The 22,786-nt window shown below is 36.8% G+C and overlaps 1 pseudogene; it reads left to right on the top strand.

Moving 5' to 3' along the window:
* The window catches only part of LOC131513938 (keratin, type II cytoskeletal 8-like), a 102,419-nt pseudogene extending 85,602 nt beyond the window's left edge, over positions 1-16,817 (top strand).
* The last annotated feature ends 5,969 nt before the right edge of the window (positions 16,818-22,786 follow it).

Genomic DNA, 22,786 nt, shown 5'->3' with positions numbered 1-22,786 from the left:
CAATGGCCCAAAGTTAGGTACAGTTTGATATCAAACTGAACACATAATTTAACTTCCGTCTTCCACTTCTATCTATCTCCTTCATTTGCTTCTTAAGGAATGACATTATCCCATGACCCAAGGCTATTCTTCACATTTTCTCCTCCATTACCAGTCTTTGTCAGTTGAATTTCCATACATACTACCAAATAAGCTTTTTCATACTTATCCATTTCTATGACTGTTGTCTTATATTGGACTTCTATCTTGGTTCTCTAAACTTTTACTATTATTGCTCAATAACACGAATAAATTTAAAGAATGGTTTTAGTACTTGAATTGTTTGACTTCTCAAGATTATTCAACACTTTTGGCCACTCTGTCCTCCAAAAAGTCACATTGGCCTCTATATACCAAGATATCCTGCCTCCTTCTTCTATCATGCCTTGCTCTTGTGATGGTTAATTCTATGAGTCAACTTGGCTAGATTATGAAGGCAAGATTTTGGTAAAACATCAGTCAAGATGTTGCTATAAAGATTTTTTTGTCTATTTGTTTTTTAGACATGATTAAGTTCACAATCAGTTGACTTTGAGTAAAGCAGATTACTCTCTGCAGTATGGGTGATCATCATCCAAAACAAAGGAGGTTTCCCAAAGAAAAAGAAATTCTATGTTCAGAATGCAACATAGAAATTCTGTTTTCAGCCTTCCAACTAAGACTGCAACATCAGCTCTGACACAAATCTCCAGCCTATTAGCCATAATGAAGATTTTAAACTTGCCAGCCTGCAAAATTTGCTTGTACCATTTTTTTAATTAGTCATTTTATTTTTATTTTTTATATTTTTTTTAGTGTTTATTTATTTTTGAGAGGGAGAGAAAGAGACAGAGCGTGAGTAGGGGAGGGGCAGAGAGAAAGGGAGACACAGAATCCAAAGCAGGCTCCAGGCTCTGAGCTGTCAGCTGTCGATGCGGGGCTCGAACCCACGAACTGTGAGATCACGACCTGAGCCGAAGTCAGACGCTCAACTGACTGAGCCACCCAGGTGCCCCGAAATTAGTCACTTTATCTTTATTTTATTTTTATATCATGTTTTTGAATATATTTCCTTGAATCAGTTTGTTAAAACATCTATCTATCTGTCTATATATCTATCATCTATCATCTTTTTATATAGTATCTATATATATATATATATATATATTACTTAATATATACTTTTTATATAGTATCTCTTTGACCTCAGAGAAATTCTAAATGCTTCCTAGCCTTCTCCAGTCTCATTCCTCCCTGTTTCCCCTATCATATTCTACTAATTCAGTCATTACTACTTATTCTTTTCTTAAGGTCTTCTCTTGTGCTATCCCCTTTGCTTGGGACACTCTTTTTTCCCACTACCTACTTAACTTCTACTGAAATTTATAACTCACTATTTATTTTATATATTTAGATCAGTCTTTAGGTTATTCTTTCTCATTGTATTCTTTATTTCTGTTTGTTTTTATCATTCATCAGATTTCATCTATTTAAGTATTTCCCTTCCCTTTTAGGGTATAAACCTTACAAGGACAGAGGTTGAGTTTATCTTATTCTCACCTGTATTCCTGTGGCTAGCACCAATTACTAAATATGTTTGGTGCTGAATGCACCTTTGTTCAAAAATGAGCTAATACACGGATGAATATGCTTCTCTTGATTTCTTCTAGGGTGATTCTCTTCAGTTTCGCCTCTACTCTGTTGTTAGATTCACTGTCCTTGAAAATAACATTTAAGATACCAACCCTCTGATTAAAATCATTCTATGGCTCTCCATCTATTTAAGGATAAAGTTTACATAGCTTACTATGACACATTTGACCCTTGGTTTAAATTAGACGAAATACAAATTTAAATAATAAAGAGCCCTACAGCACCATTTTTTAACCTTGTAATTCCAATAAAGATAAATCAGACAAAATAAATAACAGAATTAAAATTATGAATATAGCATGGGTTCTTAATAGATTCTTTTGAACTCAAACAACTTCCCTAGGCACTGAGGACCCAGAAACATTCCCAGATCTGAGGAATCATGGAGTAGAGAAAGTTTCTGTCTCATTTCCTTTGTCTTTAACTTTTCATCTTTATCCTTCACAGTTTATCTTTATTCTTCTAAGATTATCTGTCAGTTGAGAGATGAGTAACCAGTAATAGGTAACCTTGATACTTCCTTGGCCTTGTCTATGCACCATCACCTCCTGCCTTCTTTGATGACCTTGCTGCCTGAACACAGAGAGCCAGCCTTGCCCTAGCTATCTCTTCGGCATTAGTACCAAACTGAAGGCAGTTTCATCATATCCTGTCATTCATTCAACAAATATTAATCAAATGTCTACTTCATATCAAATAATATCCTATGCTTGAGATAGTTTATTAAATAAGAGATTCCCTCCTAGGTTGTAAACTTTACATTTTAGTATCATGCATAAATATCTTACATAGACTAGTATCTTTTCATAAGATAGAGTTCCCCCAATGCTGCCTGGGTAACCCAATACCACCTTCAAAATTCAGCTTAAACATGATTCATGGGAAATCTAGCACATCTGTTCCTTCAATCCAATGCAAAGCATTATAATAACACATAGTATGCATAATTGTAATTACTGAACGACCTTTCCATCCAAGACTGTGATCCTTCTGTATGAAAACTGTCATCATCACCATCATATCTACCAGCTCCATCCCTGCCTCAGATAAGGCTTTTTATTGAAATTATAGACAACACTATATCACCTTTAAGTTCTATATTTATTCCTGATCAAGTTCATGGGAAAAAGCGAGTGGTACAGATAGCTTCAGTTTATGGACTGCTAAGGGAAATGTTAAAAGTGTGTGTCTTATTTGCGGGATAATAGTAATGGAAGTATCTTTAATAAGACTGAAACGTGTTTTTAATAGACCTAGTTTGAACAGAACTTAATTTGAGACTATAAAGAAGAAGAATTTTCCTTTTACCCCTCATCTCTCTGGTAGAATGTCGTTAAGATCAAAGCTTTTTGTGTTTTGTTTCCCCATGGATGCCTATGTTGGTATTTTTATCATAGACTATTAGTTCTTATTATAGACTTGTAGACATAATAGTTGTGATTTCTTCTCAAGTGTTTGAAGGCTGAATGAAAGACTAACTCTCTAGACATTTCCTAATGAGCAGGGAGATACATACATAAGATTCTCCTTTAGCTGACTCAGTTTTGTAAGTTCACATCTTCATTTTATAGTCTCATCTAGCAGATTAAGGTATAAATCAGCATAATAGAGGGGGCAGGAAGTAGATGGGTAATTTCAAGAGGGTTTCACTTTTATCTTCCCCAAGGGTAGAATTGATCCATTCATCATGAGCTAAATTTTCTATATCTACTATCAAAATATGGTTCAACTGGTAAACCTAAGTAATGAGATCCATATTTCAGGATCTGGGGAAACTGTACAGTTTAAGCAAAGGAATCAGCTCACTTTAGCTCATCAGTATCCATGGTTGAGGTCATTTTGTTTCTGCCCGTTTTCTGTAAAATAAACAAATATAAATGTCCAACTAGTTTCCCACTACCTAGTGACAGTACGCTAAAATCATTAGTGTTTTGCCCTGGTGATTATCCATCTCAAATTAAAACCATAGTTGAGTAACAAAGTTGACCTGTTGACACTAAGAACATATATACATAACAAGCAGTATAGCTGTTAAAAACACGGAGTCTGAGGAGCCTGGGTGGCTCAGTCGGTTGAGCGTCCGACTTCAGCTCAGGTCAGGATCTTGCGGTCCGTGAGTTCGAGCCCCGCGTCGGGCTCTGGGCTGATGGCTCAGAGCCTGGAGCCTGCTTCCGATTCTGTGTCTCCCTCTCTCTCTGCCCCTCCCCCATTCATGCTCTGTCTCTCTCTGTCTCAAAAATAAATAAACGTTAAAAAAAAAAACAAAAACCAACACGGAGTCAAACTGAATAGGTCTAAGTCCTGGCTCCACCCCATATAGACCTTGTGATTTTGCATACATCACTTAGTCTCCTTAGGCTTAGTTTCTTCACCTATAAAATTTTATGAGATTAAAGAAACCTCTATGATAGAATAAAGTGAGGAGTAAATGAAGTAATTAGTGGGAAGTTTACAGGAGAGTGCTCATAACAGAAAAATACACAATAAATATAGAACTTTATGATGTAAGCTATGAATATTAAAACAGAACTGGCGGTGCCTGGGTGGCTCTGTCGGTTAAAAGTCAAAATCTGGATTTCAGCTCAGGTCATGATCTCATGGTTTGTGAATTCGAGCCCCATGTTGGGCTCTGTGCTAACAGCGAGAAGCCTGTTTAAGATTCTCTCTCTCCCTCTCTTGCTCTCTCCCTCCCTCTCTCTCTCTCTCAAAATAAATAAACAACAGACAAACCAGAATTGAAGTAAACTTGTTGAATCTTCCTAATCTGCTAATATATACTGGTGAAGTGACAGCTCCTTTGAAATGTTTGTCATTTCTAGAGCAGCCTGGGTGGCTCAGAGTCAGTTAATCATCCAACTTCAGGTCAGGTCATGATCTCACGGTTCATGAGTGTGAGCCCTGTGTCAGATTCTGTGCCGACAGCTCAGAGACCTGAGCTTGCTTGGGATTCTGTGTCTCCCTCTGTCTCTGCCCCTCTCCTACTTGCTCTCTCCCTCTATCTCTATCTCAAAGTTAAATAAACATTAATTTTTTTAAAGTTAATGTTTTTCACTTCCAGACTTTGCCAATAAGAATCCAATACTTACTAATATTAAATGTCTGAATGAGACTCTTTAGAGGAAAAAACAAATATTACTGGTGGTGATATAACCTACTTATAGATGGCTGTCAATCCTGGTCTATCTAAGACAATCTAGATTAATGTCTGTTTCAGGGTATAATAATTAATAGAGTGTTTTAATATTCTAAATAAGATCCTGTTTAGATAACAAATTATATGGTCACACTAATTATAAAAAACATAGAATCATGTTAACATTCTCTAAGCTCTCAATTAATTTTACTCTTGCTCTAGCACATATTCCATAGATAGATTGAAGCAAACTATAAGAAAATTATCGATTTGTTTATTATTCAACAAATCAATTGGTCATGTGACTAGTTAGGTTGATGATGATTGATTGCATTATTATTGGCAGTCTAATTTCCATAAAGGGATTCCAAATCAAATATTCGGAGTCACTATACCTCCAATTCATGAACCCACAACCTACAACAAAAATTTCATTAAATTTTAACTTTATTCTACTAATAGAGGAATGATTTTTGTTTGTTTGTTTTAATAATGGTGACCTAGGATGAAAGGAGATATTTCAAAATCACATTTCTATGGTAATGAGGCTAATGCATTAATTCAATGTGAAAAGCCCGATATCTAGAGTTGGTTTTAGATTCATGAGTTACACTATATTGCTATTAATCAAGTCCTCCTGTTTTTTGTTTTTTTGTTTGTTTTTTTTTTTAGAAAATTAAATGATTGTATTCTGTATTTATGTGCATGAACACACCTGTTTCATGTTTTAAGAGAGTAAGAGGACCATAATGTATGTTGGGAGGTAATTCTTCATGGTTCTCTTGCATTTCTGCATATCATATGACCAGAGACACTAATTGACTTTTTCTAGACTATCTTTTCATGAATGTTTGTATAATGAAGCAGTGAGGAGCCATCCCTGTTGGGCCCTGTCTAAACTATAAAATCATGACAAATGCTTGTGGATAATTTAGGTCAGTGGTTAGCAAATATTTATGGAAAGGTGTGTATGTGAGGCACATATGATCTTTGTTTTTGTTTGTTTGTTTGTTTTACAATCCATCCTCTAAAAAATGTAAAATTGTACTTATAGGTAATATATCAAGAACCTTCAGGCAGAGGTTAACCCATGGGTCACAGTTTGCCACCCTCTGCTTTAAGCCACTAAATTTTAAGGTTGTTTGTTATGCAGTAATCCCTAGCCAAAACAGACTATACCATCTAATCGTCAGATTATTTATGTTCTAACTGATGCACTTGTTAAAATGTTTCTTGTGGATTATTGTGTCTATGCACCTATCTAAACTGAGTTTTCACACCTGGCTCAAATTTCTCATCCGCTTCCATGAAATCACTGCCACTTTTTCCTCATCTAACCCAATAGGAATTTTAAAACCTTCTAGGTTAAAGATGCTTCTACCCTTGCAATAAAAAATTTGGTAAGTCAAATAAATAAGAAAAATAGCTTGTTATTCTAACAGATTTGTTTTAAACCGTAACACCGCATCTCATTTTTCACAAATCTTCAATGCAGCATTTTCTCTTTTGATTTCAATCATTTAGATATGTATATTTTCAAACTATTATCCGCAGGTGCCCACCACATTCACTTGTCCTCTTTTGTATGTTATCTCTGTTAATGACATCACCTTCCTTGATTTTCTCAAGCTAGAAACGTAAGGGTTCTTTAACGTTCAATACTTCCCTCTTACTCCACAGAGTTAAGTGATTATCTTTTTGCTACCTATGATTTATACTTCTTCTTCTTCATCATCCCAACTGCCACATGGACTTTCATTTAATCCCTTCATTGTCCGTGAACTGAACTTTGTCATATATTATCTCAGGCCACCAAATGTGGATGCAACACAAAAATTCATATGAACTTGCCTGAAAATTCTGAATGTTAATTAAAGGAGATTCCAATCCTAATTTGTTAAACATGGCTAAGATCAACTATACATTGATTAGATTTGGTATCTCTCACAAGAAACCTTTTTTCCCCTTTCTTTTCCATCTTCCTGGTTATAACTTAAGTCTGCTTTTCATCTATTCGCTATTATGCACCACCTCTCTCATACAATCCAGGAAGTTCTTAGACATTAAGCAATGGAAATTTTTTGTTGTTGTTTACATAATTTTTCTCTAGACAAAAGTATAAATACTTTTTATTATTTTTATTTTTATTTTATCCCAGTCTTCAAATCCATTCATTTAAAGTCACTCCCGTGCTAATTATTTTTCTTTTTATTATATAGATATTTACCCAGCCACCACAAATCCCTGTTGCCTAAGGTATAAAGTCCTACTCTAGAGCTCAAAATGCATGCTATTTCTTGAGCTTTGAACTGCCCCCAATGTAGTTTAACAATTAAGCCTATTACTCTTCTCTGATTGATTCCTAAACACCAAACATGATTACTTCTTTAATACGCCTCAAATAAACCATTTTCTCCCAATCCTTTCACAAATGGATTCATTTTTCTGTTTCACTTTCACCCCACCCCCTTTTCTTCACTTATCCAACCCTGACAATTCAGTCTAAATGTAACCTCCAGCCTCCGACTGGTTGGCTCAGTCGGTTGAACATACAACTTTGGCTCAGGTCATGATCTCCTAGTTTGTGAGTTAGAGACCCACATCAGCTTCTGTACTGACAATTCAGAGCCTGGACCCTGCTTCAGAATCTGTGTCTCCCTTCCTCTACCCTTCCCCTGCTCACTCTCTCTCTTTCAAAAATAAATGAATATTTAAAAAAAAATTAAAAAAAATAATTTTAAGCTCCTTTTATATAAGCCTTCTTGAGCACTTATGCTTTTTTAATATTTTTTTAATTTTTTTTTAATGTGTATTTTTTGAGAGAGAGAGAGAGAGAGAGAGAGAGAGAGACAGAGCATGAGCAGGGAAGGGACAGAGAAAGAGGAAACACCGAATCCAAAGCAGGCTCCAAATCTGTGCAGGCACAGAGCCTGATGTGGAGCTTGAACTTACAAGCCATGAGATCATGACCAGAGCCGAAGTCGGACGCCCAACCAACTGAGCCACCGAGGCGCCCCAATTTTAACCTCCTTTTAAAAACTGCCAGGCCACATATGAGTTGAATTACTTGCTCCATTGGCTTTGTTTCCACTATATTCTTTGCATTGCTTATGTCAATTCTATATTCTGATTAGATTTTGATTTCCTCAAGGAAAATAGCAGTGTAGTATTTACAGATCTTTGCACTGATATTACTCACAGGTTCTCTCTTAATGGAAGAACTGATGAATTTTTCACCCCTCAAATATCAACTTGTCTTGGTCAAGTTGTTAAAAAAAAGGACACTGCATTCTTACTGATGTCCTATAAAAGTGGAATTAATAAACTATTGTTTTACACTAAAGTCAAAAGTAAAATAAAATACAAAGTGAATTACTCAGGTACTCTTTCCTCATAAAAATTCTCCATTTACACTAATGAATGTCAAATGTTCCACAAACTTGATTTTTTTCCCCTCAAACTTAGATTCTACCTAGCTTCAGTGGCTACCTGTACAGTGCCTGTTATTATAAAGTAATTTTAAAAAAATTCTAAAATCACTGTGAATCAGTAATCTCCTTACTATAGTAGGGAGAATCCTAAAATACTCCCTGCATCTCTCTCCCCTGATGATACACATTATATAATCCTCCTCTCCTGAGCGTGGGCAGGAGCTGCGACCTGCTTCTAACAATCGAATATGGCAAGGTGATTGGGTATTACTCCCATGGTTAAGTCTTACACGACGTAAAACTCAGTGTTAGCAGAACAGAGACAGAATGTCTCCTGCTGACCCGGAAGAAGTAATCCAGCAGGCTGTGAACTGCCTGTGAAGATGGCCCCGTGGTGAGGAGTTGTGGTTGATCTTTAGACGTTGAGGGCCACAGTCATATCTAGCCACAAGGAGATGAATTTTGCCAACAAATCTGAGCGAACCTGGAAACAGATTATTTCCCAGTTGAGTCTCCAAATGAGAATGCAGCTCATTTGGCCGCTTCAGTACAACCATATGTGACCGTATGCCAAGGACCAGCTAAGCTATGCCTGGATTCCTCACCCACACATACTGGGAGATACTAAATGTATTTTGTTTTTGGCACTAAAATTTTAGCAATTTGTTTTGGAGCTTTAGAAAATTAATACAGATCAGCAATAGGATTCGAATACATATACTCTTAGGTGCTAAAGTTAGGTGCAATGCCCTTCTTTAGATTTGAGCCAATGCAGAATTTTTTTAATGCTGCAGTGAAAGAATTTCAGAACACGTAGCCTCCCAGACGCTGTTCAAGGATTAGTTCAATGGCTTTTAATCTCCACTCAAAATATTATTTAAATATATTCATATTTTACCATTCTTTTCAGTTTCCTGCTTATAAGATTTTTCCCCTTTTCCTTTGTTTTATTGTTTTTGACCCCTTATTGAATTACTCAATAAGAGTTTCCCATATAAGATTCAATCAAATGTGTCTTTCTGGCCTCAGACTTTGGCTGCTCCTGTGATGTCCCACCGCCTGATGGAAATAACCTTTTCACAGTGGGTCCACTCATATGCCCAATAAAGAGATCTATCGACCTGCTGGGTATGTGGGCAACTGTTGCTTCTCTACAGCTCCTCAGGATTGCCATGGTGGGCATCGCCTCTCTAGTTAAGGGACCGGAAGGCCCTTAAGCTGTACATTAAAGAATAAACCAGGACTAGTACTCTTAGTTCATCTGATATTACCAATAATGATCTAGAAACATAGCCTGTAGGACATAGTATTAATAATACTGGGCATGAGTGTTGTTTTTCTGCCAGACAAACTATAAAGACAGTCCACCAAACTGCTGGTCAAAAAGGTGCTGGAAATACACCCTTGGAGCCGTGAGTGGCTATACTCATGTTTGGGAATGGCTGATTCCATGTCATGGATATTTGGGCACCTGGGTATTCCTATGTTGGGAACAGAAAAATCCCTCTCAACAGATTCAGCCCAATTGTACCAGAAACATGGGATGGGATACCAGGTACCACTGAAACTGTGCATCATTCTGTCACATTAAGGGAGAGCGACTGATTTGGCACTGACTGGTTACACTGCCTAGGTATTTATTAGGTAGCACTAAATGGAATCCAATTATTATGCGGCACAAAATGTGGCTTCCACCTGGGCGGCTGGTCCATCACACTCTGGTTTTTTCCTAGGCACAAAGGTGAATTTGCCCCATAGTAAAAACAGCTGCCAAACTTTCTCCTTAGAGCCAGGTAGGCACATTCTGTGTTTCACTGGTATGATCATCTGGCCATCATCTTTGTTTCCTCCATTTGTTTAGAGGATAATAGAGCACAGACAGGAATCCTTACCAAATTTACTCATCAAGCCTTGAGTAATAGCCAACAAAGTCTGTCCTTGTTGAACACTGAAATGTTTCTAACGAGAAAAGCTGTCCTCCAAAACGGGATGGGCTCACAAAAAGACACCCATGCCATCATCCTAACAGAATGTTGTGTGTTTATACATGATGAGCCTGTTAATGTATTATTTTTTTAAAATCACATAAAGACACAGGTAAATGCCATGACTGATGCCACCCCCAGCCCAGGGAACTAGAATAAATCAGTGGTTCAGATGCCGGGTCTTGGCTGAAGGCGCTGTCACTACTTTTGGAAATCATTGTCTTGATCTGTGTTTTCTTTTGCATGTGCCTGTATAACTGCTGTAGCATCTGCCTCCAATGCAGCCAGATAGCTACCTCCACGCTAACGAAACCCCTTGCTGACCACTCAGGGTGCATTTTTAGAAAAGGGAGCTGGTGGAATTTTAGGAGCCAGTCACAAGGGAGTGGGAAGGTGGATTGTTGAAGAAGATTAAGGGGAAATGGCAGCCATTTGACCCTGGAGCTGGCCCAGAGCAACTGGGGACCACCCACCCCTGTCCCTATCCTTGGAATGTGAGTTATGCTTGCCTTCCTTGCCCCCAGAAAAGTGCTCCACAGACATGGCCTTGAGATAGTAATGTGATAGGAAGGCCATATGGACAGCATATGTGACTGAATCCAGTTAAGACTTCTATATAAACTTTTAAGATTTGGAAGTCAGGTGCAGAAATCCACTCATCTTGCTGCCACCCAAGACAAGTCACATATGTAAGTTGCCTTGCTGGGTAAACCTGCTACCTACCCACATGTAGGAGCCTGCCTCTTTCTTCAGTCTCTCCGTGCCCTCTGAATACAGTGCCTGTTTCACATTATACCTGGGAAATTTCCTAGGAGCTTTCAAACCAGCAGTGTGTTTTATGGTATTTTTCAAAAAAAAAAAAAAAAAAAAAAAAAAAGAACAAACAAAAGTATGAAAACAAAGACCTCTTACTCTGATGTAGAATTATACCAATAAATTACATCAAAACGAAAATAAAATTATCCCTTCTCTTTGTAGTAGAATACTTGCCAGGATGGGTTTGTTCAGGCTGCCCGATCATGTGCTCATCCCTGATTGATCACAGCGGAACGTGATAGCAGCCATGTTGCGGACACCTTGATTGAAAGTTTACTAGATGGGGCGCCTGGGTGGCGCAGTCGGTTAAGCGTCCGACTTCAGCCAGGTCACGATCTCGCACTCCGTGAGTTCGAGCCCCGCGTCAGGCTCTGGGCTGATGACTCGGAGCCTGGAGCCTGTTTCCGATTCTGTGTCTCCCTCTCTCTCTGCCCCTCCCCCGTTCATGCTCTGTCTCTCTCTGTCCCAAAAATAAATAAAAACGTTGAAAAAAAAATTAAAAAAAAAAAAGAAAGTTTACTAGAAGAGTATCTTCCTGAATGAAGGGTAGAAGTTTTCTAACAAATCGGGGGTAATGGTATACATGCATGGATGTGAGAGGGCAACGTGTTGGACAGCCAAATGATAACGGTGGTGTTTAGACAAGTGACTTAACCTTCTTGGGTCAGAGCCAATAATCCATCTACACAGTTCTCCAAGAATGTAGACTGTCAACCACCGCCACTAATGACTGAAATAGTGGATTACCATAATGGAGAAACACTGCATTACAAATTAGGAAAAGAAACACTTCATGGAGACAAAGCACTGTTGCCTCAGATAAGCACAGTAAGTGCATATTCATGTTATGTCTATTCTCTTTAATAATAGGAAAGAACTCGAAAAGAATGCAGAGGTGGAACCAGATAGGGACGGCAGGAAGGAGCGATACCCAGAGCATGACTGGAATGGAATTAATTGTTTCAGGGAAGCTAAGATTAAGAACTCCACGACTCTATGAATGTAAATGAGTATATAGGTACATATTTTATGATAGAATAACAGCTCGATTTTAACTGTAGAAAGAATAATTTAAATAAGACAGTAAAAGCGTTACATTTCCTCAGCTATTTAAAGTGCTTTCTGAGTCACCAGGCAGCACTGCACTTTGTATTTCCTGGAGGACAGAGCATATACTTGATGAAGGATCTTTCATTCACAGAGTAGTTGGCAAAGTTAATATTCTGGCTTTTAGGGAAAAAAAGAGTCCAAAGATAGTCTATCAACTCGGATAAGTAGATAGGGCCACCTACTCAATAACTCATTTGCCCCTCCTAATTATACGCATGTATGTGTGTGTGAGTGTGTGTGTGTGTGTGTGTGTGTACGTGAGTGTATGTATATGTACAAACATATAGTTGAGGCCGAAATATCTTCTTCCAATATCAAAAGCATATTGTGCACTAAATAATGCAATTCCATGGCTTTTAGTTTTTAAGACTGCTTTTCTTTTGTTATATTTGACTTTACATCTCATAGTCACAACTTTGCCATGACTAGCAAATGGTCCTTTTTTATTGCTATAATCATTGAGCCTATACCATATGCTTTCTAACGGATGAACATGAGAAAAGTAAAACTAATCATTTAAATTAGTTTCAGGGATACTGTTCTTGGCATAGAATAGACTTCATGAATCTTTTGCAGCTATTTCAACTCATAATGTACCAGCTTCTATAGACTTAACTCTCAACCTACCCTATATTTTCTTGACCTTGAACACTTATTAACATTTTATGATTCTGGAATAGTACTTACTCTATAATGACCATACTCTTTTATGATCTATTATAATAATAGATTATACAATTATTTTACAGGATAATATATTAAAACCCTCTGAATTTTTAAAATGCTGTTGAGCAAAATGTGAATAGGTCTAACAAGGTAAAAGAAATGACCCAGTTACATTGGCTTAAACACTGGCTTAGCTCAACAAAAGGGATACCTGACTCAGCAAAATCCATCACCAAAATGACTCTCCTCTCCAGTCCTCCTGGATAGGCTATCCTCTATCTTCAGGCTGATAAGAGAAACTCAAATCTCTATTTCTGCGAAGAAACCATTCCCTCTTATCTCTAACCTAATAATTAACACACCTCTATAACACAAACATTGAATCTGTTTTGTTTTAAATATTTCATTGCAAAACAAATACCAAAGCCTCCTAACTGTACTTAGCCATTTTATATTACATGCGGCCATGAATATTGAACTTCAGTAATCCCTATGAAATAAGCATAAATCTTAGAAATCAGATAAAAATCTTTTTGGGCTTCGTGATTTGGTTTCAAGAGAGTGAAATTAAGTAGGTTTGAAGCCCTCTCTGGAGAAAACGGAGCAATAAAGCTGTTAATCATGTTTGTGGCAAGCAGAAATGCAAAACCTCTAAAATTATCAGAAGACTTACATCTAGATGAGCATAAAGATGGAATAGATAGAGGTGCATAAAATATTCCGGGGATTTTTTACTATTATGTTCATTAGAGTTCCAGCTTAATGCATGCTTTATTGCCCAGAAATTCATTTCATTTGCATTTTAACTGGGTTTTAGTCAAGTTAATCCTTTTTCTTCCCTTGCTAAGAAACTATTCAGCAACTACAGCAAAATACTGAAAGAAGAGAAAGAAATTGAAACAGCCTACTTACACCAAAACTTAAATTTGTCATAGTTTACTGAAGAAAAGAGGTGTTAGGCCAAGTTCACTAGTTCGCATTATTTTAACACCAAAGGGTATCTTGGGTATTATAGAGTTGGCTCTATTAGATGAGAAGCAATTATATTCATTTATGCTAAAGATTTAATATCAAGGGAAATTTGGTAAAAATCAACATCTCATTTTTACAGGAGTGAAAACGATAAAGCAATCACATATTTAGAGGCATGCAATTAATTCTCACCACAAACTCCAATATGTAATACCATGCATCATTTAAACAGCCTTGTAAATGAAGACCAGTTTAACTTGTATTTTCAAAGGGTAAGCATTCAGCTCAGTAACAAGTTGTCCTAATAGAAAGAGAAAGCACTTTTTTTAACACACACACAAAAAAAAATGTTTCCTAAATTCTAATGATTGTAAGGGCCACATGGAAATAAGACAGTTTTATCCATACGACAGTATATTGAAAAACAAAATGATGAAAACCTTAGTAAAATAGACCCTTCCAGGCAACAGATATTTGGCCAATCCCAAAGAAAAAGAAGGGTAAGAATAAGGAAAGCCAATAACATGGGGACAGAGTCTTCAGACAAAAGGAAACTTTTCTCATTATTTCTTTTGAAATAATTCGATAAGATAGAATACAGTATTTTGAGCAAAGCCATCTCATATATATTGAGAATCATCTCTAAATTTTCTTTTAATAACATTTTCTTTTAAGGCTTTGCTATTTCTCAAGGAAATCTCAAAATGTGTTTTCTCTCTCACTAAAATTTGAGAGCTAAAGTGCCTTGCTTGCTCTGGCTTACATATCTTGCTTACCTGCCACCATCATTTCAAGTTTGGGATGCCTTTTTGTGATGCTTGTTGACAGAAGATAGTCTGTTTGGAAGGGTTGCTGCTGTTAATTACTATTTTTGAAAGGAGTTTTTTTTGAGCTGTCAATCATTTCAACTACTCAATAAATGTAGCTTGGTGGAAAACATTACATTTGTTTCAGGCTTCTCATTGCCTTAAGAAAATGGAACAAAATGATTTTGAATGATTAACTGCTGCTAAACAGAAAGTCATGTTTTTCACCCTCTTTACTCCTCCTGATTTCTGCTAGTCATAAAAATAAAGAAGTTAAAAGATAACGAAGCCAATCCCCAGAAGAGTTAAAATGATCTTCATGACCCAGTGGAATTCAAGCACATTCCTGATCATCAGGTAACACGGAGTCCTTATTCTAGCCCTAGGTCTATTCCTACTGAGAAGCTGGTGGAAATATCTATTTTTACCTAAATGAAAGTATCTCCAACTTAATATATGGAAAGATAAACTTCAAAGATTAATAATAAGATTTATTTAAAAATGTATTTATCTTTGCTAAAGTTTTTATGATACAGGAGTGAATTCCACATAAATGTACATAATCATTTTAGTAAGTAAAGCTAGTTGTCAAAAAATTCTGATTTAAAGTAGCTTATAACTACATTACTCTAACTTCAAGTTTGTTACACTTAAAATTTTATTTATCTATTTATCTACCTAATCTATCATCTATTTATCTATTTATAGGATTAACAATGTGTATGAGTTTTTCATCTACCTTTTATTCTCAAATTTTATTCTTTATCCCATTTTCTCACAACTTTCTACAACATGAAAACATGTTGACTAATATTATCCTTATATATCTTTTCAACATAGGAAATTCAGGTGAATTTATAAGATAATAGTACTTTTTATGAGATAAGAGACAGAGAGACAAAGAGAGAGACAGAGACAGAGAAGAACAAGTAAGTCAGAAATAAAAAAAAAAAGAATAGAAACAATTTATGCCAGCATTTGAACATGGAGATATAACAGACACATATCTACTTAAAAAACACCTTCAGAAACACATAAAAAATAAATAAAAAACCTGAATATGATAAGCCTATGACAATCAAAGAAATTGTAGTAGTAATCAAACACACACATACAGCTTAGATGATCTCATCACTGAGTTTTATCAATCATTTAAGGTAAAAGTAATTCCAATATTTTACAAGTCCTTCTGGATAGCTGAAAAAGAGAAATCATGCTCCTGTCATTTTATAAAGCTAGCAAAAGCGTTTATGCCGCAAACTAAAAAGACAGTTTGAAATAAGATAATTACAGTATAATAACACTCATGAACAAATATGAAAATAAACTCTAAAACTCCTGGCAACCAAATCCAACAATATATTCTAAATGCAGTACATTTTGGCGCAGGCCTATTAAATATCCATCATAACTGGTTTAATAACATCAATCTACTGTTAGAACTGGTGCAAGGTGGGGATGAACCTTTGTTTTCAGCTTTGGAGAAGTTTTTTTTTTTTTTTCTTTTTCTTTAATATTTGCTCATTGATATTTGTGATAAATATTCTGATTCTTAAAATATTTGTATTGAAATAACCCAGCATACTGAAATATCATAAAAACAATTGCAGCTGAGGCTGAGACCATGCCCCAGGTCAAGAGTGGGGAGCTGCGGACGGTGGCTGGGACAAACGGACACGACCTTCACTGCACGAGGACAGAGATTTCCGAGATGAACGAAAATATCCGTCAACTCCAGGCTGACGTGGAAGGCCTCAAGGATCTGAGGGCTTCCCCGGAAGCCGTCATCACCGATGCGGAGCACCGTGATGGTTCAAGGATGCCAATGCCAAGCTGGCCAAATTGGAGCCCTGCATTGAGTCAAGCAGGACCTGGCCGGGCAGCCGTGCCAGTGCCAGGAGTTCATGAACATCAAGCTGGCCCTGGACATCAAGATCGTCACCTGTTGCAAGCTGCTGGCCGGCGAGGAGACCCTGCTGGAGTCTGGGAAGAACATGAGGGTTCATACTACGACCAGACTAGCGGCTACTGAGGCGGGCTGAGCTCAGCCTACCGGGGCCTCATGAGCCCTGGACTCACCTATAGACCGAGCTCCTTCCAGTCCGGCCCTGGCAGGGTCTCCAGTTCCTTCAGCCGTGTCAGCTCCTTCCAGGCTGTGGCTGTGAAGAAGATAGAGACCCACGATGGGAAGCCGGTATCCGAGTCATCTGATATTTTGTCCAGGTGAATAGTCACTGTGGTCCCTCCCATCCTCCCTGTTCCTGGACGTGCCATAGAGCTTTGGGGGGATGGAGGTATGCAGAGGTGTGCTGGGAAAAGGAGATCCACCTGGGGCTCAGTCTCAGCCCTCAGCCTCCACTTGTGGGGAGTCTATTGCCCTGGGTACCCCTCTTGCCAATGCCCCCAACTAAAAGCCAATTCAGTCTCAAAAATAAATAAACATTAAAAAAAAATTAAAAAAGAAATTAAAAAAAAAAGGGGCGCCTGGGTGGCTCCGTTGGTTGGGCGTCCAACTTCGGCTCAGGTCACGATCTCGCGGTCCGTGAGTTCGAGCCCCACGTCGGGCTCTGTGCTGACAGCTCAGAGTCCAGAGCCTGTTTCAGATTCTGTGTCTCCCTCTCTCTCTGACCCTCCCCCATTCATGCTCTGTCTTTCTCTGTCTCAAAAATAAATAAACATTAAAAAAAATTTTAAAAAGCCAATTCAAATGTCTTTTCCCAATTAAAGTCTAAGATGCTTCTGCCAACATCAACCTCTAAATTTTCCCTCCAAGGTTACTTCCAAATGGAAGCTAGGACATGATTCAATGTGTCATAGTATGCTTTTTATAGCAAAATTTGATTATGTATCAATTTGAAAAGCAAAATTTCCTTAGATGTAGAGATATTTCTAAATCAATATTTAATGATTTTTGAAAAGTAAAGTTCTTAATCAGTTTTTAAATCATAACAATACTCTTAAACCTAAAATGTTTCATGGCGTAATTAAATAGAAAAAAAACCCTATGTGCTTGGATTAATTACATAACTTTAACTCTAATATTATAGTCATGAAAAAGATAAGAGCAATATAAACTATAAAAATGTATATAATAGATTATTTTCCCCCCTGAAGAACCTTATGCAATGTAACCTTGAAGATTCTTTATATGGAAAACTATGAAAGTATTCAGTTTAAGAAGAATGAAAGTATATGTTTTTTGGTGATATTAAAAATGTTAAATCTCTTTCTATTTTAGGTTCAGAGAGAACTATTAGGATCGTTTCTGATCAGAAAGAATGACCCGTGATGCTGATCAGGAAAGCAGAAATTTAGCTAGGAATGGAATGTAGATTTCTCAATGCAGTCCATAGTTAATTCTTGAAACTGAGAATTTCAGAATTGCTGATTTTTAGCAGGCTTTGTTTTTGTGGTAGAGGTGAGGAGAGGAAACTGTACTACAGAGAGAAATAACAGTTGCCTCAGACTGGTTTTAAATTTGGTTCATCACTGCCTCTTTATTATATACCTAATTCTGTCCCATCTCTGTGTAATATATGGGTGGGAAGTACAGTGTAAAAATATGGGTTTTTTAGAAGTTAAAGAGAAGATGCCTTGACATCTAGATAGTATTTAGTATTACTGTATGTAATCTTATGATTTCTTACATAAATAACTTAATTTCTCTAAACTTTGTGACTTACAATTTAATATATATCTCAATCAGGGAATACTTGAGTCCTTGGAAGAATTTCCTGGAGAATGTATTATAATACAAAATAAAATGTAAAATCATGATAGCCAGAATAACAATATAGAATTGATATCACATTACCAACAGGACCTCACTTAGAAAACCATCTCAGATTTCTGTTTAATAGTATCACCTATATTTCTAGCCCTCAGTTTTCTGTGCACCTGTGTGACCCACATTTCTTGGCCCCTAGTAGTGAGGCACCAGTACTTACCAATGGGCTGTAAGCAAAAGTAACCTGTGTCATTTTTAGGATGATTCACTTAAGAAAAAGTGTGAGCTCTCTAAGTTCTCTCTTAGGTTCCTGTGGTGTCCAAGAGTCCGTATTTCGAGGAGGGGCAATATGACAGAAGCATCTGAATTGCGGGAGAAAAGTTACCGTAAGTTACCAAACTCAGACTATGCTTGCCAAAAGTAAAAACTACACCTCTGCTGAATTAAGCCACTGATACTTGCTTTTGCAATATTACCTGGTCTAGCTGGACTAACATATTATTTATTTCAGCCTTCCAATTTGTTTTGCGCACTCCTGGGTCCTCAAATATTTTAAGAATTAATATATCAAAGTAAGCATTAATTTTGTTACTAAGAGTATACTGTGCAAAGCATAGCTATCACAAACTCCACTCCTTATAAAGGACCATGTTTATGATGGAACACCCAGAACAAATTATTGTCATGACACAACATCGTTTTCAGGTCTGTGGCCATTCCAGTGTTTACTGTGCTATAATGTATTTAACAACCTTGAATTAAATATCCTTCTGTACTCTTATATTTATTAGGATAGTTTCTGATCATTAATTATAAAAGTTTTCCATAATAGCAGCAGACTAACACGATGACTGTAACAATCCATACTACAAAAATACCATGGGATGTTCAATACATAAACTATATAAAGGATCTGCCTGTTACAGGTTTTCTATCTATCAATCTCCTCTCCATGGTATTTGCTCTGTTTTGAAATATTGTCATCCATTACTTGTCGCACACCTGCCTTCATGGGTAAGAGTGTTTTTATTCCTAGTACTCATCGCTCAGTCTCGAAAATACAGGGTCCCTGATTTTTAGTCATTAGTGTAAAAACACACAACTCTGGCCTGACAGCAATAAGTAAGCCTCTGGCGATGCTATTTTCTCTCTGAAAAATCATTAAGTTTGGCTCAGAATTTTAAAAGTGACTAAATTGTGCAACCATTTGGTGGTGAGAGCATTTCCAAATTTCCTGTGTAATAGATACAGAGATTCTACGGAAGCAGGAGTGCCATGAACTGATGTGCATATTTTATAGAAAAGCTAAGAAGAACTTGGGCTAGATCATTGCCATTGCAGTTTTATTTTTTGAAGAAAGAGACTGATTCTCTCATTCTCTCTTTGTCCTCAAAAGTGGAAAAGAAACAAAAACAAAAAACAATGACAAATGATGATCAGGATGGGTCCTGTAACTTGATAAATTCCATGTCCCCTTAACTAGAGTTTTGAGATGAAATATCAGGCTTCCCTAAACTTGTGAATATTATTAGCCTATCTTACATGAAAACACTGTCTCTTGTTTGAAAGTAGTAATATATATGATTAGAATACATTCCATATTTGCTCATTCTCCCCATAGGGAAAAAAACAAGTTGGTGACAGTGTCATAATTCTTTGGGCTTGTGGTAACCTCAGTGGCATGGCTCAATGGGAAGGCAATGAAAATAGGCCAGGGCTGGGGCTAACAGCACTAATCAACTTTGGGGGCAAATCTTTAAGGGCTCAAAGAATATAAGACAACAACTCATTTCTGGATAGGACAAAGTATTCTAAATAGGGAAACTCTTGGGATTATGCTTTGAACAAACCATCTAATATCTGGTGGGGAGTATGGGAAACAATCTAATTTAGAGTGAATAGCCTGATGGGGTGCTTGGGTGGCTCAGTTGGTTAAGCATACAACTTTGGCTCAAGTCATGATCTCACAGTACACGAGTTCGAGCCCTGTGTCAGGCTCTCTGCTGACAGCTCAGAGCCTAGAGCCTGCTTTGGATTCTGTGTCTCCTCTCTCTCTGCCCCTTCCCTGCTTGTATTCTGTTTGTCTCTCTTTCTCTCTCTCTCAAAAATAAACAAAACATTAAAAAAAAATAAAGTAAATGGCTTGGTAAGGGTGGACAGGACACCAGGAAAGATTGGATTAAAGAGATGACTTCAATTTCCACATAAGCCGAATGAATTAGAAAATCAAGCAAAACTTTGGTAAGAAAACAGATACAGAGTGCTAATATAACATTGGATATACTGATACATTTTTGAAATCATAAATTTAAATGAAAGCATGCTAAAATTATAAGCATAATCCTTTCAGTATTCCTCAGGATTGATTCAAGATTAATCCTAGTGCTGGACAAGTGAGTCTTGAGTTGTAGTGAAAAGATCTTCATATGTAAAACAATCAATCAATAAATCACGATTTTTAAAATCTAGGTCATAGAAATTGATGGGTGAATTGGAAGTAGTATTTAAGTAAAACAAGTTCTAGAATGTGAAATAGCATGAAATTTCTAACTAAAACAGTAAATCAGAAGCTTGTTTATTTGTCTGTTTTTCAATAGCAAAATGGAATTCAGGTAAATTTTCTCAACTTCTAAGCTATGCCAGAAAATTAATGAGAGTTACCCACAAAGCTAGGCTTGTTTCATGACTCAATTTCATTTGTATTTGTTATTTAATTATTATCTATATTTTTATATCACACTTTTAGTTAAGTCATACCAATATATTCAAAAGTATATTTAAGGTGACTTTGAAAAGCATATCAAGGTAAAATAAAATTACCTACCATAAATCTAGATGCAGAGGAAGATGAATGAACAAACAAGGATTAACACAGTTGGGGCTTAAGAGGTGATATATAAGGGTGCCTCAGTAGCTCTGTTGGGTAAGCATACAACTCTTGATTTCAGGTCATGATCTCATGGCTCCTGAGTCTGTGCCCTGCATTGGGCTCTGTGCTGACAGTTCAAAGCCTGCTTGGGATTCTCTCTCTTCCTCTCTCTCTTCCCCTCTCCCACTCACATTTTTCCTCTCTTTCTCTTTCTCAAAATAGATAGACTTAAAAAAAAGTTTTTTTTAAAAAAAAGAGGTGATATATAGATCTAGGTACACTCAGTAGATGAATATCTTATATCTTAGCTCTAGGCTTTCTAGCAACCATCACATAAAATTTATAATTCATATAGTTCACCATATTCATAAGATAAAAATAAATTTATATGCCCTATAGCATTATAGTTTCTTCAACTAAGATTCAGAAGGAATTTCTCACAAGAGTCTTCAAGTAGACATGAATAATGTAAGAAACAATGTGCTCAAAAAACCTGATAAAAAGTGTATTGATGAATATTACATATGAAGTGCCTTTATTCTATAGAGGACTAATATTAATCATACGGAGTGATAATATTCAGACAGAATTGGTATGACCCAAGAAGCAGAGTGCATCTGATGGGGTCCTGCCCTCCATTTTCTCCTTAGTATATGGCATTTCTCCTTAGGGATGATTAATGGGTAAAAGATGACACATTTTCCTATAACTCTTTTGAGCCCCAAATAATGGGTTTTCTCTAATTGGGATATTTTACCTTTACTGCCAGTTAAAACATAGGTAAGTGGAATATTCAAAACACAATGGCAAATTTGATGCTAAAACATTCGGTGTTGTCTAACATTATGGAATAATAAAGAATTTTGAGAGGTTCATCCAAATTTGGGGGGTTTCGGTGTCTCATAACTCTAACTGACTGACTAACTATATATATACTTTTTGTAAGTTAAAAGTATCATGATCACTCAGGACACTGGAAGGGAGGAGTTCATGAAAATGACTACTAAGTTCAAACTTCATTAGCTACAGATCTATTCCCAAGTACATTAAAAGTCCTGTTTACATTATAATCTTAAGAAATACTTTCTGCTGCCTTCTTTGTAATGAAGTTGTGGGGAATCACAGAAGAAAATGTTTTAAAAAGTTACTTTAATTTTGATGTCAAAAATTGCAGACATTAGGTAAAAATTTAAAAAAAAAAGAAGTCCAAATAAATGATGGGCCTTAGTTAATAATAATGTATCAATATTTCTTTATTAATGGTAACAGAATTAACCATACTAACGTAAGGTATTAATAGTAGAGGAAACTGCAGGGGAAATGGGAATATATGGGAATTCTCTGTACTATCTGCTCAGTTTTTCTGTAGACCTACGACTGTTCTAAAAAATAGAGCCTATTAATAAAAATATTAAAGTGTTGTGGTCAGTACCAAAAGATAAATAATCTAATTTAAAATGTCAAGTATTTTAGGGGCGCCTGGGTGGCTCAGTCGGTTAAGCGTCCGACTTCGGCTCAGGTCATGATCTCGCGGTCCGTGGGTTCGAGCCCCGCGTCGGGCTCTGTGCTGACAGCTCGGAGCCTGGAGCCTGTTTCAGAT

The sequence above is a fragment of the Neofelis nebulosa genome, chromosome 1 (assembly GCF_028018385.1).
Source record: "Neofelis nebulosa isolate mNeoNeb1 chromosome 1, mNeoNeb1.pri, whole genome shotgun sequence".
Lineage (NCBI taxonomy): Eukaryota > Metazoa > Chordata > Mammalia > Carnivora > Felidae > Neofelis > Neofelis nebulosa.
This window is presented reverse-complemented; position numbering and strand designations above follow the sequence as displayed.